A 16,989-nucleotide genomic window follows, 5' to 3' on the forward strand; every position below is an offset into this window, starting at 1 on the left:
GACCTGGCATCTAAGCACAGACTGCTGCACCATTGCATCTTCCGGGCGGAAAGGCAGCGCTCTCTGAAGCGGGAAGGGTCGAGACCCAAGATGAGCAGCCTCCTGTGTGCCTGGCTCTCTCCTCTGGCTAGCAGGTATGACCACCTCCAAAGCAGGTATTATTACTTCTGTGTTACTGATGCAGATATGGCAACTTAGAAAGGAGACATGACTTGCCCATGACTTGTTCCGTAAGAGGAAAAGTCATGATTTGAATCCAGGCCAGGAGTTCCCATCGTGGTGCAGTGGTTAACGAATCTGACTAGGAACTGTGAGGTTGCAGGTTTGATCCCTGGCCTTGGTCAGTGGGTTAAGGATCCAGTGTTTCGGTGAGCTGTGGTGTAGGTCGCAGATGCGGCTCGGATCCCGCGTTGCTGTGGCTCTGGCGTAGGCTGGTGGCTATGGCTCTGATTAGACCCCTAGCCTGGGAACCTCCATAATGCCGCGGGAGCAGCCCTAGAAGAGGCAAAAAATAAATAAATAAATATATAAATAAATAAAAATTTGAATCCAGGCCAGTAAGTCCCCGGGACATTTATGCTTCCGGGATTTTTTTTTAAAAGCATATATAAATAAAATAAATAGTTTTTTTTTAAAAAACAGCAATGATGGAGTTCCCGTCGTGGCTCAGGGGTTAATGAACCTGACTAAGATCCATGAAGATGTGGCTTTGATCTCTGGCCTTGCTCAGTGGGTTAAGAATCTGGCTGTGGTGTAGGTTGCAGGTGCAGCTGCTCGGATCTGGTGTGGCTGTGGCTGTGGCTGTAGCATAGGCTGGCAGTTGTAGCTCTGAATGGACCCCTAGCCTGGGAACCTCCATGTGCCGTAGGTATGGCCCTAAAAAGACAAAAACAAAAACAAAAAACAGCCATGATAGCAAATATCATCTCTGAGCATCTGGTCTACCTGATGCATGATCTCTGAGGTTTTAAGAAGCAAAAGTATAGAGTAATTTCAAATAGTAAGAGGGGTGTGTGTGTGTGTGTGTGTGAAGGTGGTAGTGGATAACTGAGGGATTGTTGGTGAGTGAGAGTGGGGGCTCGGGGTGCGTGTGTGTGGAAGGCTCATCAGTTCTTTTTTTTTTTTTCTTTTTGCAATTTCCTGGGCCACTCCCGCAGCATATGGAGCTTCCAAGGCTAGGGGTCTAATCGGAGCTATAGCCGCGCCTGCACCAGAGCCACAGCAATGTGGGATCCGAGCCGCGTCTGCAACCTACACCACAGCTCACGGCAACGCTGGATCATTAACCCACTGAGCAAGGGCAGGGATCGAACCCGCAAACTCATGGTTTCTAGTCGGATTCGTTAACCACTGCGCCACGACGGGAACTCCAAGACTCATCAGTTCTGAGCACTGATGAAAGGTTTTACTCCTGACCTTTGTGAAGTTTTCTACATTTGATCTGAGCTCGGAATTAAGATTAAAAAAAATCCGTCTAATATGTGAGACTTACCATTTACAACCCATGGTCTGTCCCTTTTTTCACTGGTTACTCCATTCTACAAGCAAGAAAACGGATGCCCGCCAGAAAAGTAAACATTACTTTTCTGAGTTCCTTGTGAAGGCATTCCTCAGGCCCATCAGATGCTAGGAAATCTTCCGTCTAGAGAGCTGGGTGGGACATGAGAACTGGGAGGCGTCAGCGATAGCCTGGGCTCCAGAATAGGCAGCAAAATGCCTTGTCGACAGATCTCCACTGGGCATCAGATGGAGGGTGCCTTCCAAGATCCCGGGGAACGGCCTGGGGTTTATTTCAGAAGTCTGGGCTCGGCCTCAGGCTAATGACCACACAGCTTGGCAGGGCAACTGTAAGGAGCGGGCAGAGCCCTCTCGGCAGCCTCGCTTAATGAAATCGCCAGCTGGGAGGTGAACGGACAGCCTGCCCTCTCGATCTATCTTTGCAGCTACAAAGCCCCTCTGCCCTCCCCCTGCTGGGTGGGCCCAGACAGCAGCTGTCTTTTTAATAAACATCTCAGCCATTATGCCCTAAAGAACAGAAACTGTGAGAAAAAGCTTGGAGCTTTTCAGCTTTTTCAGCAGTGCTGGGGGACCTCCCAGGCTGCCTGCAGGACTGAGCTGTCCCCACAGGTGACAAAGTGCTCCAGAGACATTCCTCCTGCCAGGTGGTCCTTCCAGCAAAGAAAATACTTCCTCAGGTCTGACCAAAATCTTTCCGGCTTTTCCTAAGTTTCTTTTTTTAATGTAACATTTGCTAATTAATTGTTCTCATTTGTTTTGTTTTGTTTTGTTTATGGCTGTATTCACAGCAGCATATGGAAGTTCCCAGGCCATGGACTGAATCTGAGCTGCAACTGTGGCAACGCTGGATCCTTTAACCCACTGTGCCAGGCCGGGGATCAAACCCACACCTCTGAAGTGACCCAAGCTGCTGTATAGTCAGATACTTAACCCACTGCACCACAGCAGTGGCTCCTGGTTTGGTTTTGACTCCTGTTTTAACCGCTTTCTTGATCTCTGCAGACATGCACAAATAGGAATGTTTATTGCGCCTTGTTTGTGGAGGCCAAAACCTGGAAACAATATAAATGTACCAGTAAGAAAAATACAGGACATCTGAGGGATCTGTTAGTTTTTTTCCTTTTTTGGCTTCCCAATTGCATACGGAGCTCCCCGGTCAGGGATCAGATCTGAGCTGCAGTTGTGACCTATGTCGCAGCTGCAGCAATGCCAGGTCCTTTAACCCACTGTGCTGGCCTTGGGGGATCAAATTGGCATCCTGGGCGCAGCAAAGATACTTCTGATCCCATTGTGCCACAGTGAGAACGCCTCAGGGACCTCTTCTTAAACTTCAGCCTCCATCAGAATCACAGATTCTGGGGCTCCACCCACAGAATCTCTGATGCGGTAAGTCTGGGGTAGGGTTTGAGAATTTGTGTTTCCAAGTTCCCAGATGATGCTGGAGCTAATGTTTGAAGACGACTAGTCTAAACCGCAGAACACTATGCAGAGATTAAAAATAGTGTTGGAGAAGAATAACTATTGATTTGAGAAAATATGCACGATATGCTGCAAAGTGCAAAAAGAGAACTGCAAAACAATCTGGGTAATGCAGTCAGTGTAAGAGTAAATCTGACTATAAATGCTCGTATATGTATAGAAAGGCAGACTCTGAGGATGTGACCCACGACGGAAGCTGAGGGAATGGTGATCCAGGTGGGCTCAAGGTCAGATAGGATGTGTTGTCAGCTCTGCTTCGTCTCACCAGGTGTGAATGACTTTGAACACACTGTGTAGCTGCTCTAGTCGTCACCTTCCCCATCTGTGAAATGGGAATCATAGTACGACTTCATAGGGTTGTTGTGAGAACAAAATAAGATCGCATGTGAAAAGGTCAAGTGCAGTGGCTATTAGATGTCATTGCGAGAGCTCAAGCATATATATAAATACATGTACTTACTCCTAATACTATTTTTTATATATATGTGTGTATACGCAAATACTCCTAATACCATGCATTAATACTATTAATAATAAGTATCTACGGCTAGTGGGTTTAGGTCAATTTTTCAAAATTTGTCTTTTTCCGTGTTTTACAAGTTTCCAGATTGGCCATATGTTACTTTTATAGTTCAGAGAAAACCCAATAAATATTACATGTATAGTAATTACCTCCCAAATCCCCAAGGTCTTTTGTTCAGATTTCTTCAGACATAGGCAGCATTTTTAAAAATCCCCAAACCTTTGAAATTGGAAAAACTAACTTTTTTTGCCTGCGTCCATGGCCTGTGGAAGTTCACAGGCCAGGGATCAAACCCACACCACAGCGGTGACCCAAGCCGCTGCAGCGTCAATGCCGGATCCTTAACCTGCTGCGCCACAAGGGAACTCCCTGAAAAACTAATTTTTAGAGGCAAATTAAAAGTTTGGAGGCCTTTGAGAAGCCTAAAATACTCTTTTTTTGTGTGTATGTGTGCTTTTTAGGGCCACTCCCGCAGCTTATGGAGGTTCCCAGGCTAGGGGTCAAATCAGAGCTGTAGCCGTCAGTCTACACCACACCACACCCATGCCAGATCCAAGCTGTGTCTGCAACCTACACCACAGCTCACAGCAACACTGGACCCTTAACCCGCTGAGCGAGGCCAGGGATTGAACCCACATCCTCGTGGTTACTAGTCGCACTCATTTCCACTGTGCCACAACAGGAACTCCAAGAAGCCTAAAATACTCTAACCCCCGTTTAGAATCCCAGGTCTGCTGTCCTTTGATGCTAATCTCTCAGACTCCCCAAGGACTCCGCCCGGTGACCACATTCCTCAGAGGAGGAGGCCTCAGAAACTGCTACTGGGGTCAGTGCATGAGGAATAAGGGTCTTTGTCCTTCAACTCATGCTCCACAGCTGAGGGCGTTAGAGGGCGACACCAGGACAGGGCCCCAGGAGGCGCCCCCTGTCCATCTCCCTCCTGCAAAACACCAGCCACTAGTCCAACCACTAGTGCCCAACTGTCTGCTCGGCAGGCAGAAGAAGAGATGGGGATTGAGGCCCTGGGACTGCAGTGGCCGGGCCTGCGGGAGCCTGGCATTGCCCTGCCCAGGATACTGCCTTCGACTCCTGCTTTGCCTCTTACCAAACCTGGTCCGCCATGGACCCAAACCCTTAAGGTTCAGCTCTGCAGTGGGGCTCCCTGTCTGGGTATCCTATCCCAGCTCTACAGTATGAATAACAGGTTAATAATAGCTTTCAAAGCCGTTTTTTATTCCCCACGTGCCAATGCTCTGCTAAGTGCACCTCAGGCACTGTTTCACTCCATTTTCATGATACCCCTGCAAGGAAAAAAATTATCTTGTGGGTGTGAACCCAGATCTGCTTGACTCCAGGTGTAACCCACGCACAGTCCAGAACCACTTCCTCTGTCACTGCCTCAACCATGGGTTCCTACGAGCCTACTGTCCTCGGCAGTAGGTAAGTCTCCTGCTCTTTCTAGCCTCTGGCTTCAGTCTCAACTCTATTTCTCAACCTGACTCTGAAATCCCAATGAGACCCCGTGCAGTCTGGCCTCTCCTTTCTTTCCAGAATCATTTCCTGTCAAGCTTTCCTTAGCTGTCTCTAACCACAAGGCTCTCCATCTCTCAAATGCACTCTGCTGCCTCTGCCACAGGGCCTTTGCACATGCTGTTTCCTCTGTCTGGCCTGCTCTTTCCTCTGTTTGGTCTGCTCTTTCCTCTGTTTATCATGCTTGTTCCTCTGTTTAACATGCAATTTCCTTTTCATGCAGTTAACCCCAAGTCACCCTTCAGGTCTCAACTCACACATCATTTCCTTAAGGAGGCCTTTCCTGGTCTCCCAGCTTAGTTCCGCTGGCTCTGGTGGAGATTCACAGCTCTGTATCCTTAGCGTCACAGCACTGGCAGTTTTCGTTATAAATACACTTCTAGCTCCTTTTTAAAATGTTTTCCCAATGGGCCTGTAAGCCCATGAGGGCAGACACCAGATCTGTTGCCATCATTGCATGTGACCCACAACGAGCGCAGTGCCCAGCACATAAATGGTCTTCAGTTACGGTTTCATGAATGAATGAATGAATGGATGATGCACTCCCCTCCCCTGAGCTGCCTCCAGGCCTGGCCCCACCTGAGGACCCGAGGCATCCTCCTTGCCCTGCCTGCTCCTTGTTCTCTCTGTCCCACCATCTCCAGGCTCTGTCTTTGTGTTGCCTCCTTGGGCTCTGCCTCTCTCTGCAGCTGAGTCTCTCTGTCCTGCTCTGCTGAGGGTCCGCCTTGTTAAATGGCCCTGGGGCAGCCAGTCTGGGCTGTGAGCAGGCAGGAGAAGATGCCACTTTCCCCAAAACTGCCTGACCCTGCTGAGTTCAAATACCCTCCATGAAAGAGAAATAATTGCTTAGAGCCCCAAGGTGTTCCCAAGGTCCACGCGGACCCTCAGCGGTAATCCTTGGCGGGTGCAGGGTCCGCTGGGATTGTGGAGTTACGGGTAGATGATCTCAGGCACTGCCCCTGGGAGCTCTGAGCTAGGGAGACAGGTGACAGCTCTGAGACAGCTGTGGGGACTGAAGAAATCTCGTGACTCCCAGACTTCCCATGCCATGGATGGTCTTTTGACACGTTCCCAAATGATTTCATTGACCATGTGGCGAACGTCTTTGTGTTTGAAGAAACTGCAGGGCGTTGTGGGAAATGGAACAGTTGCTTGGCAGTGCGTCAGGGAAATTTTGCTCCTTTCTTTAGTTTCATGTTGTGTGTATTTTTTTTTTTCCCCCGATGAAAATTGCATGTGGTTTCTCGGCAGAAACAAGTCCGCCTGGGCTGGAGTGAGAACTTGTCAGTTGAGTCTTTGCAGAGAAATTTGACACTTAATCTTGGTTGGAGAAGCCCAGCGACCCTAGGGGACAGCTCTGGACCATGCTTCAGGAATTATGTCCTTATGTGGGGGCGACTCCCCATTGTGGTCCTTCTTTTTTTTAATTCAATGAATTTTATTATATTTATAGTTGTACAACCATCAACACAACCATTTCAGTCCTTCCACTTCTGCCCAATAGAAATACATGCAAATCACAAATGTGAACCCCATAGTAGTTGTAGATTTTCTAGTAGCTACATTTTAATTTTTTTATTTTTTGTCTTTTTCAGGCTGCATCTGTGGCACATGGAAGTTCCCAGGCTAGAGGTGGAATCAGAACTGCAGCTGCTGGCCTACGACACAGCCACAGCCACATGGGATCCAAGCTGCATCTGCGACATATACCACAGCTCATGGCAACCCTGGATCCTTAACCCACTGAGTGAGGCCATGGATCAAACCCTCATCCTCATGGATCCTACTCGGGTTCGTTACTGCTGAGCCACCACGGGAGCTCCTAGTAGCTACATTTTTAAAAGTAAAGAGAAATAGATCAGATTGATTTTATCTCTGTATTTTATTTAACCTAATGTATCTGAAATATTATTTCAACATGAAATCAACGTACAAGTTATTAATGATATTCTACAGTATGTTTTTTCTACTAGGTCTTTGGAATTTAGTGGTTTACACTTACAGCTTGTGTCAACGTAGACTGATCACATTTCAAGTGCTCAGCAGCCACACGTGGCTGGTGGCTGCCTTATCACACCGTGTGATCTCAGGCTTCAAGGGTCCAAGAGTTTGTTAATAATGAGCCCTGCTTCTGGGATTGGACAGAAGCACCTCACTGGCACCTCGGCCTCAGACTGGTTTGTTTTTCTTTTTCTTTTTCTTTTTCGGACCACACCTACGGCATATGGAAGTTCCCAGGCTGGGGAGTAAAACTGGAGCTACATCTGCTGGCCTATGCCACAGCCACAGCAACACAGCATCCCAGCTGCATGTGCGACCTATACCGCCGCTCACAGCAACACCAGATCTTTAACCCACTGAGTGGGGCCAGGGATTGACCTTGCATCCTCATGGATACTAGTTGGCTCATAACCCGCTGAGCCACAATGAGAACTCCCCTCAGACTGTTTTATTGGTTCCTCTAACTCCGGCTGACTTCCCAGGGCTCAACCCTGTGCCTCTTCCTCACCCCTCAGATGTTTGCATCCCTATAAGTGGGCAGTGCCCACATCTAGGCCTCCAGCCCCGAACTCTAGGCCTGGGATAGCCCACTGCCCACTTCACAGCTCCCCTGTGCCCAACAGGCCTCCCGAAGCAAGCTCATCCAACACAGAATGCCTGCTTTCCCCAGGTCAAAGTCTGATACCACCCCCCTCAAGGCCACAGCAAGGTCATCCTTGAGTCTGCTCTTTATTTCATTCCCACCTCCAAACCTCCAGTGAACACGTGGCTTTTCCTTCTAAAGTGTCTCTCCCGTCATTTTGCTTTGCTTATTTCCACCCGATCACCCTAGGACCCAGCGGTTCCTGCCTCCCCAACTGCATGGTCTCCATCTGGCCTCCTGCAATCTTTCTCTGTACAAAGAACGACAATTCTAAAATATAAATCCAAATACATCTCTCCTCTGCTGGAAACACTCTGTGGGCTCAGAACCAATTCCAAAGAGCTTTCATGGCAGAGATGACAAAGCCACGTGTTACCTTGCCTTTCTCACTCTGCCTCTCGTGTCCCTCCAACCACACGGGCCCCCTTCCTGTTCCTGGACCACTCCAGGTTTGTCCTGGCCTCTGGGCCTTTGCATTTGCTGTTCCCTCCGCTTGCCATGTTCTTCCCCTATCTCCTTCCACGACTGGCTCCTTCCCATCCGTGACATCTCAAGGCAAATATTACCTCCTTGAGGGGGTCCTCTCCCATCCTTTCAAAGCTGGTCCCTCACCCATTTCCCAGTCATGATCACATCTCCCTATTTTATGTCCTTTAGACCATCTAGGACTGCCTGAAATTTTCTTGTGCGTTTATTGGTTGACTTGTGTTTCTCTATTTCTGCCCGCTGGAATGTAAGCTCCACGAGAGCAGGGCCTTCTCCTTTTTCAATGCCTGCCACTAAGTGTTGAATGAATGAGTGATTCTGAGTTTGAATTCTGTCTGTACCCCTTTAATTATTGCATAGCTGCGAGCAAGTAACTTAGTCTCTTAGAGCCTCAGTTTCCTCAACCATAAAATGGAGATAATGACAGTGATCACAGGAGTTCCCGTCGTGGCTCAGTGGTTAACAAGCCCGACTAGGAACCATGAGGTTGTGGGTTTGATTCCTGGCCTTGCTCAGTGGGTTAAGGATCTGGCATTGCTGTGAGCTGAGGTTTAGGCCACAGAAGTGACTCAGATCTCGCATTGCTGTGGCTGTGGTGTAGGCTGGCGGCTACAGTTCCGATTCAACCCCTAGCCTGGGAACCTCTATATGCCACAGGTGTGGCCCTCAAAAGACAAAAAAAAAAAAAAAAAAGTTAGTAATAACAGCTGTATCCGTCTGCTTTGCTGTGATAACAACCACCCACAAATCTTGTGGCTTATGTTAACAGGTATTTATTTCTTGCTTTCATTATGTTAAGGCCACAGCTCACCTGCAGTTGGCCAGACTTGGCTGGGCTACATGTATCCTTTTGTCCCAGGTCTAAGGCAGAAGAAACAATCATTATCCAGACTCTGCTATTCTCATGGTGGAAGCAGGAGGGAGAGATTAAGTGGAAGATGCTCTTCAAAGCTCTTCTGGGAATTAGAACATGGTCTCACCTGCCTCTATTCCATTGGTCAAAGCAAGTCACATGGCTGAGCCTAAAGTCAATGGAAAGAAGTTGTGTGATTCTCCTGCAAGGGAACAGAGCAAAGAGTTGGGGACCAACCAGTCTAACATAATAGCCAGCATTTACATATTTCTCAGTATGCGCCAGGCTCTTGTCCAAGCATTGAAGTGGATGCTATTTTTGCTATTACACAGATGAGGAACAGAGGCTCACAGGTTAAATAGCATGGCCAAGAGCACAAGCTGGTAAGTCTCGCATCGTCCTGGTTCTACATCATTGCCCATTCTCTGGCTCATAGCAATTGTTGGCCTTGGTGATTAATATGCTCAGCCCCAGTGAACATTCTCTCTGGTCTTCCTCTGCTAGTATTCAGTAGCGATTCTTTCTAGGAAGGTCCCTCCTTCATGCCAAGAAGGATTTCTCCAAAATCCACCTGTCCTGGCCTAGTCCATGTGATGTCAAACATTCACCAGGAGCCAGGACGAAAAAGGAAGAAGACCCAGCAGTGTCCTCTGGGAACATCCATGTACCCACAAAGGTCCTCTTACCCAGATGTCCTTCCACACAGAGAGGAGATGTGACCTTGGAGCCTAAAGGTGGCCTTTACCCACTGTGCTGCTAGGCAACCTTCAGCCACTCCTTGTCTGGCCACAAAGCTTATATTCTCCACTGACTTGAAACCTCACCTTCCTTTAGAGAGATAAGACTCATCCTTAGCACACGCCTTCGGTTCCACCCCCCCCAAAAAAATTCTCTAAACAACCCAAAAGATAGGTACCCATTTCCTCATTTTATAAATGAGGAAGCTGAGGCTTGGAGAAGTAAAGCAACTTGCTCAAGGTCTCGAGGCAAGAAATGACATGGCCAGGAATCAAACCCAAATGGAAGGCTCAGATTCTAAAGCTGGTGCTTTTCCTGAGGATGGTGGGGGTTTTGTCACTGAGGAGGAATGAGCACACCTGCCCTTTCCCACTGAGGTGGTCCATGGAGACTCGTTCCACCTAGTTTCACATTTATTGGACTCCCCTCCAAAGTCGGAGCACACGCTTTGCCCTTGGGCACAGATGCAGAAATGCCATCATTAGGTCTCTCACACATTTAGTCACTCACCCACTCACTCATCCATTTGTTCCTACATTCACTAATTCATCTGTCTACCTGTTCATTGATTGACCTAACTATGTACTCATTCGTTTCTGCAAATCCTGCCTAGATATGCTTCCCTCTCAGGGCTGTGGAATGGAAATGCAAGTTTCTGGGGAGGGAGACCTAGGTCAAATCCAAATTGAGGTGTCCCAGGCATGCATTAGCATCAAAAGGGAGTGGAGAAGAGGCCTTATCCCAGCAGGCAATAGGATGGGAGGTCAGTTTTGGAAGGGCAGGCACTGTGATGGAGGTGGGAGAGAGTGGTCCAGCCTCAAGCCATGATGTATGAGGAAGGAGGCATGGTGGGACGCAGGGCAGGGAACTCTCCCTCCTGGATCTAGTGAGTGTGGATGCCTGAAGCCCTGAGTATGCTTGAACCTTGGCACAGAGAATGAGATGAGAGTCTTCCTCGGGGGGTACTCAGGAAGCAAGAGGAACTGAATGACCCACAGCTGCTTCAACCAACAGCCACAGAATGATGGAGAACTCCTGTTTCCCCATGGCCCTGGTCGGCAGCATAGGAGCCCCACATCATGTCTGGGTGGCCTCGCTCTCTCTCTCTCTCTTTTTTTTTTTTTTTTTTAGGGCTGCGCCAGAGACATATGGAGGTTCCCAGGCTAGGGGTCAGATCATAGCTATAGCTGCTGGCCTACACCACGGCCACAGCAACGCCGGATCCAAGCCCATCTGCAACCTACAGTGCAGCTTAGGGCAACACCGGATTCTTAACCCACTGAGAGAGGCAGGAGTCGGGATCGAACCTGCATTCTCACGGACACCATTCTGCTGAGGCACAAGGGGAGCTCCTCAACTATTTTACACGGTTGGGGTCAAGCACAGCACATCTACGGTGTGGTCCACCAAAGCCTCCCCTTCCTGCCCAGATGTTCGATGTTGCAGAGACCCAGCCAGAAACAGAGAGGGAGGTGGGGGGGAGGTGAGGTGGTGGGGGGGAATGGAACAGAAGGGCGAGGGGAGGGAAGAAGGAGATGTTTGCCAAATGATTAAAAAATTAAAGGGATTTTTATGCAGAGAAAATATTTAGCTTGGCATTGTCTTCTCAACCAAACGTTGCCTTCCAAGAGAAAACACTGGTGCTGGCAGCAAATGTTTGCTAAATGGAAACAATTGTCGCCTTCCCAGCAGCCATAGAAAATGCCTTTGTTTGGGCTGGTGGTGCCTGGGCCAAAAACAGCGTCTTCAAAAGCTGCCCCCAATTTCTGAGAGGCCACAGGAAGGAGGGGACCCACCACAAGTCCATTGTCCCCATAGCACCTGCTAGTCTCACTGGCGATGCTGTGCAGAAGGGCTGCATCCCTCTCCAGGGTCCATGAGGTGGGAGTTGAGAGGAGGCAGGTGAGAAGCAGGGAGGGAGGGGAGGTGGGGAGGGTGAGGAGAGAGCCAGCAAGACACAGATGCATGGAAAGTGCTTGAACAAAGAGAGGGTGGTGGAAGAGCTCAATGGAATCCTGTAACAATGGCAGCCACGGGGTGGTGGTGACCTCCCTGCTACTCGTCCAGAAACCTGGCTCCACCAGCAGGAGCCTTTTGATAGAGAGAACTGTCACCGCTATGGGCGCTTTGTCTTGCTGAATCCTCATCTGCAAACGAGGGACTTGCAGAATCCTTTTTTATAGGAGGAAACTGAGGCTCAGAAAAGGTGAATGCTTTGTCTAAATCACAGAGCTTAGGAAACAAGATCAGAAACCTCGAAACAGGAGGACAAGGGCTCACCCATTAGGCAAAGAAGGCCCACGGACTCGGCGTCTCCTGGGTGGGGCCTGGGAATCTGCATTGTGGAATGCAGGCAGTCCCTGAGCTGGCACTGGGGACACTGCCATCTTCCAACCCGTGCTCTGTGGAGCCCTAGGGTCTGGTGCCCCTGGAGATTCTACTCCTGCTGCCTCCTGTCAATTTCCACCCAGGTGCCAGCCCCCTGCAGTAGACCTCACAACGGGGAAGTGTCGCTGTCCCCACAAGACCCCTCTGAAAATGTGCCCACAGTTACAAGACACATTTCTTTAGCTCCTCCTCTCTGGTTATACATAGGCATCTGTGTCAGACTGGCAAGCTGACACTCTTATTCTTTTTTTTCTTTTTTTTTTTTGTTTTTTAGGGCTGCACCTGAGACATATAGAGGTTCCCAGGCTAGGGGTTGAATTGGAGCTGTAGCTGCCTGCCTACACCACAGCCATAGCAACGCAGGATCCAAGCTACGTCTACAGTCTACACCAGAGCTCATGGAAACGCCGGATCCTTAACCCACTGAGCAAGGCCAGGGATCAAACCTGCCTCCTCATGGATGCTGGTCAGATTCGTTTCCACTGAGCTACGATGGGAACTCTGACACTCTTATTCTTTGTGTGTCTGTTCATCCATTCATGTATTCATGCATTAAACATTATCTGTGGGCCAGGCTCTGTAGTGGCCCATGAGAAACTGAGATGCCTAGGAGATGATCCCTGCCCTTTTTTTTTTTTTGTCTTTTTTGTCTTTTTGCCTTTTCTAGGGCTGTACCTGCAGCATATGGAGGTTCCCAGGCTGGGGGTCGAATCAGAGCTACAGCCACCGGCCTACACCACAGCTCACAGCAATGCCAAATCCTCAACCCACTGAGCAAGGGCAGGGATTGAACCTGCAACCTCATGGTTCCTAGTCGGATTTGTTAACCACTGCACCACAACGGGAACTCCAATCCCTGCCCGTCTTGAAGACTATAGGTCCTGTGGGACCTGGTCGGGAAGAGGATGTTAAGTATTCTGGACCAGGGCTCTCCCTGGCCTCCCCACTTAACCCCCTTAACTGCCCACCAACCACCTGCCTGAACATCCCACAGTCATCTCCCCTTAAACACTGCAAATGGAACTCCTGCTCTCCCCTGGCCCTGCGCCACCCGCAACTTTGCCATCTCAGTGTATGACACTGCCATCCTTCCAGGGTCTCAGGACAAAAATGCTAGTGTCATCATTGACTCCTTGCTCACATCCTAATCTCTCAGCCCTGTCAGCTTTTCCTTCAAAATGCATTCGGAATCTGACTTCTTACCCCCTCCACTGCTACCAGCTTCATCCAGGTCACCACGGATTACCGCCCAGGTGTCAGCTCAGCTTCCTTACCTGTTCACCTTGCTTCAGCCTTTACATGACCTCCTCCTCCTGTCTGCAGCTCCCCTCCATCCAGGCACTCCTGCCACAGGACCTTTGCACTGACTATTCCCTCTGCCTCGAAGGCTCTTCCCCTTGTCCTCATGGCTCACTCACTCTCTCACCTCCTTTGGATCTTTACTCAAATGTCATCTTTTCCTTTTTTTTTTTTTTTTTTTTTGTCTTTTTAGGGCTGCACCCACGGCATATGGAGGTTCCCAAGCTTGGAGTCTAATCGGAGCTGTAGCCGCCGGCCAATGTCAGAGCCATAGCAATGCCAGATCTGACCGGTGTCTGTGACCCACACCACAGCTCATGGCAATGCCGGATCCTTAACCCACTGAGCAAGGCCAGGGATCGAACCTGCAACCTCATGGTTCCTAGTCGGATTCGTTTCTGCTGCACCACCACTGGAGCTCCAAATGTCCCCTTTTCAATGAGGTCTTCCGTGAAATCCATTTAAAATTGCAGCCTGCCCCTTCTCTTTATCCCTGCTCTCCTCTCTCCCCTGACAGCCCTTAGCATCACCTGCATACCACACTAGGTCTTTTTCATGCTCATCTTGTGGTCTGTCTCCCTGCCTGATTCCTTCCCCTAAGAAGACAAGCCCCCCAAAGACAGAGGTGTTTGCTCCTTTTGTTTACTGCTCTGTCCTCAGTGTCTAGAACAGTGCCTGGCACACAACATAGGCCCTCAATAAGTACATCTGAGTGCATGAACAGAAGAGAAGTCGCTGATGTGGCTGGAGCAGGGACCAGGCAGGGTCCGGGGACTTCTGATTTCGGAGGCTGCCAAAATCATAGAATTGATACCAAGTTCCCCTCATCCCATCATGGGCAGAAAGTCAGGTCCAGAAGTTGCTAAGAGCACGAGAAAGGGGAGAACCAAAAGCAGACACAGAAATGGCCATTTCTCCCTCTGCTCTTCACTGAATGTCCAGCATCTCTCCCCGGCACTGGGGTCTGAGGACACAGCAGTGACTCCAACAGCCCTGGCCCTTCATCACAGGGCACCCCTCTCTCCATGGTCCTGTCTCCTCTGCACCTCCTCCAGGCAGGGCTCACAGATATGCCCAGAGGCAGTGATGGGAAGATGATAGGAAGGAGGTGACAGAAGGAAAAGGGCAAGATGGGACCTGGGGACATCCTGATAACACTGGCACCTCCAAGGGGGTTCCATACTTTTTTTGTTCTTCGGGGCACAGAATCATATTTGTCAGAAGCTTTTGTTTATAGAGCACTGTTTTGTCGTGATTATTTAACGTTTCGGTTTAATAATCACAATGCAGCAAATGACCATGAACCCATTACTTAAATCCCCAAATTAGAATTTACATTTACCTACATGCTTTTCGCTAATCTTATGGTTCTGTCCCTACCTCTCCTCTAAATAATTACTACAATGAGTCATTTTTCTCCCTCCCTCCCTTCTTTCCTTCCTTCTTTCCCTCCCTCCCTTCCTTCTTTTCTCAGTTCTAACACACAGTGTACACCTAAACCGTCCTCATTTAATTTGTCGTCTTTCTGATCATTCTAAGCAGGGCATCAAATGATACACCATCTTCTGAGACTTGCTTTTTCACTGCACGTTATGGGACCGGGGTTTATCTAAGTGACTGCGTGCGGCTGCAGCCCCTTCACTCCGCATCGCTCTACATCATTCTGTAGTGTGAGTCTCACCGCAGTTTATTTAGCCATTCTTCCAGCATTGGACAAGTGGGTTGTTTCCCGATCTCAGTGTCTTTATGTTTACTTTTATGAGCACGGCTGCTCCGAGCCGCCGTGTATGTGCCTCCCGGGGCACAAGGGCAGGGGTTTCTGCACGGATATACCTGGGAGTGGAATTGCCGGGGCAGAGGGTGATGGAACTGCTCAATTTTACAGGACGGTGTCAAATTGTCTTCCAGGGACGTTGTGCCAATGTGTGCTTCTTCTAGCGAGGTTGGAAGTCGCACGCGCATCCATAGACCGTATTGTTAGGCGGCTGGGCTTTTACCAATGGGCATAAATGGTATCACGGGGTGGTCTTTGCCCAAATTCTTCACAGTTTCTTCTGCCTTCACGGTTCGGCCACTCATCTGGAGGGGAGGGGCTGTCGGAGATCATTTTTCTAATATCTAAACAAGAACTGCCAAACTCAGCCCTCCATCCTCGGCCCCCCAGCTGCCTTGAAGACCTCCCCCACTTCTGGCTCTAGGGGCCTTTCTCCCCCTCTCCCCTCCTCTACTGGAGCCACACACAAGCCCTCTCCATGGGCCACTCCCATACCCTCCTCCATCTAAATAAACATTTTCATAAAAATGGACTAAAGCCTATTTCAGAGAGAGGGACGGAGCTCCTGCATTATCTGTAAGCCATCTAGACAGTAACATTTGGGGAAAGATCCATTTTGCTCCATTTTTGCTGTTTTGTTTTTTGCCACATCTCTTTTCCTGGTTGCCCAGGCTTCCTGGGCCCCTTCTGCTCACCTTACTTACCAGATCCCTGACCCTGGCCTGACCAAGCCTGGCCAAGGCGGCAGGGTAGAGGACGGATGGGACCCAGTCCAGGACCATACTCAGCTGAGTCTAATGTGCCTGACCTACCTCCTGGCCAGCTTCTCAGGATGCCTCTGCCCCTGCCCAGGATCTGAGCTCTCTCGCCCATGTCTCTGGCTGTGGGCTGGGTCCACCCCAACCCCTCTGCAGCCTCACAACTAGAAGCACATGCCTAGAGACCTCACCCTTTGTCTGGTGACCTCCCTGGACACAACACCAGGCCTCTCAGATGCACACTAGCCCTGCCTCTGGCCCCACTCTGTGCCCCTGCTGCCTCCCTACCCCAGTCCCCTCCTCTTGTCCCCTCTGGCACACATGTGGTCCCCCTCAGCTGGTCAGAGCACAAAGGCCTCCATCACTGTCTGCAGAGGTAGCTGGCGCCAGCCGTGGGCACGGGCGTTCCTGCTGGCTTGGCACCGAAGGCTCATTAGTCAGGCTGCCACAGACATCTCCAAGTTCATTTCCTACTTCCATCTTTGGCTCCTCTCCCTGTCCCCAGCCCCCTGTCAAGTCAAGGATTCTTCCTCCAGGCTCTCTTGATCAAGAGGAAATAAGGGCACTTAAACTTGGGACTCCAAGTTGACTTTTCAGGTTCAGGTCTCTCCTCTTTGGGCAAACATTTAAATTCCAACCTAATTGCTCTCCTGAACTCTCCCACAATTGCTGAGAATTGGCACATAGCAGGTGCCCAGTAAATAGTCACTGAATGAATGAATGAGCTGTTTTTCTCTGCTTTCCTGGGAATGAAGTCCCTTAGGAGTTTCTCCTAAACTCCTCCACATGTTATGCCCACTCCCTGGGCCTTCCTCTCTGATCAACCAGCGTCAAATCCTCCAGCAGTCTCTCCCTCCATGGCTGCTTCCTCCTTCTCCCTTTCCAGGGCATTCTCTCCCCAGGGGGGCCTGAGCTACCCTGGTCTGGGGGAGGCAGGAGTGCTCCGTGGTTGGGCTTTGCTGTTGGGAGCAGGGGCTTGTAGGTCAGGATCGGCACCTG

General features: G+C 49.7%; 1 non-coding gene across 1 annotated transcript; it reads left to right on the plus strand.

The window, feature by feature from the left end:
- The first annotated feature begins 1,387 nt into the window (after positions 1–1,387).
- LOC125134815 (small nucleolar RNA U2-30) lies at positions 1,388–1,450 on the plus strand. The gene has a single exon (XR_007136811.1). It is a non-coding gene; the product is annotated as a small nucleolar RNA U2-30 (small nucleolar RNA).
- The last annotated feature ends 15,539 nt before the right edge of the window (positions 1,451–16,989 follow it).

This window comes from Phacochoerus africanus, chromosome 8 (assembly GCF_016906955.1).
Source record: "Phacochoerus africanus isolate WHEZ1 chromosome 8, ROS_Pafr_v1, whole genome shotgun sequence".
In the NCBI taxonomy this organism is placed as follows: Eukaryota; Metazoa; Chordata; class Mammalia; order Artiodactyla; family Suidae; genus Phacochoerus; species Phacochoerus africanus.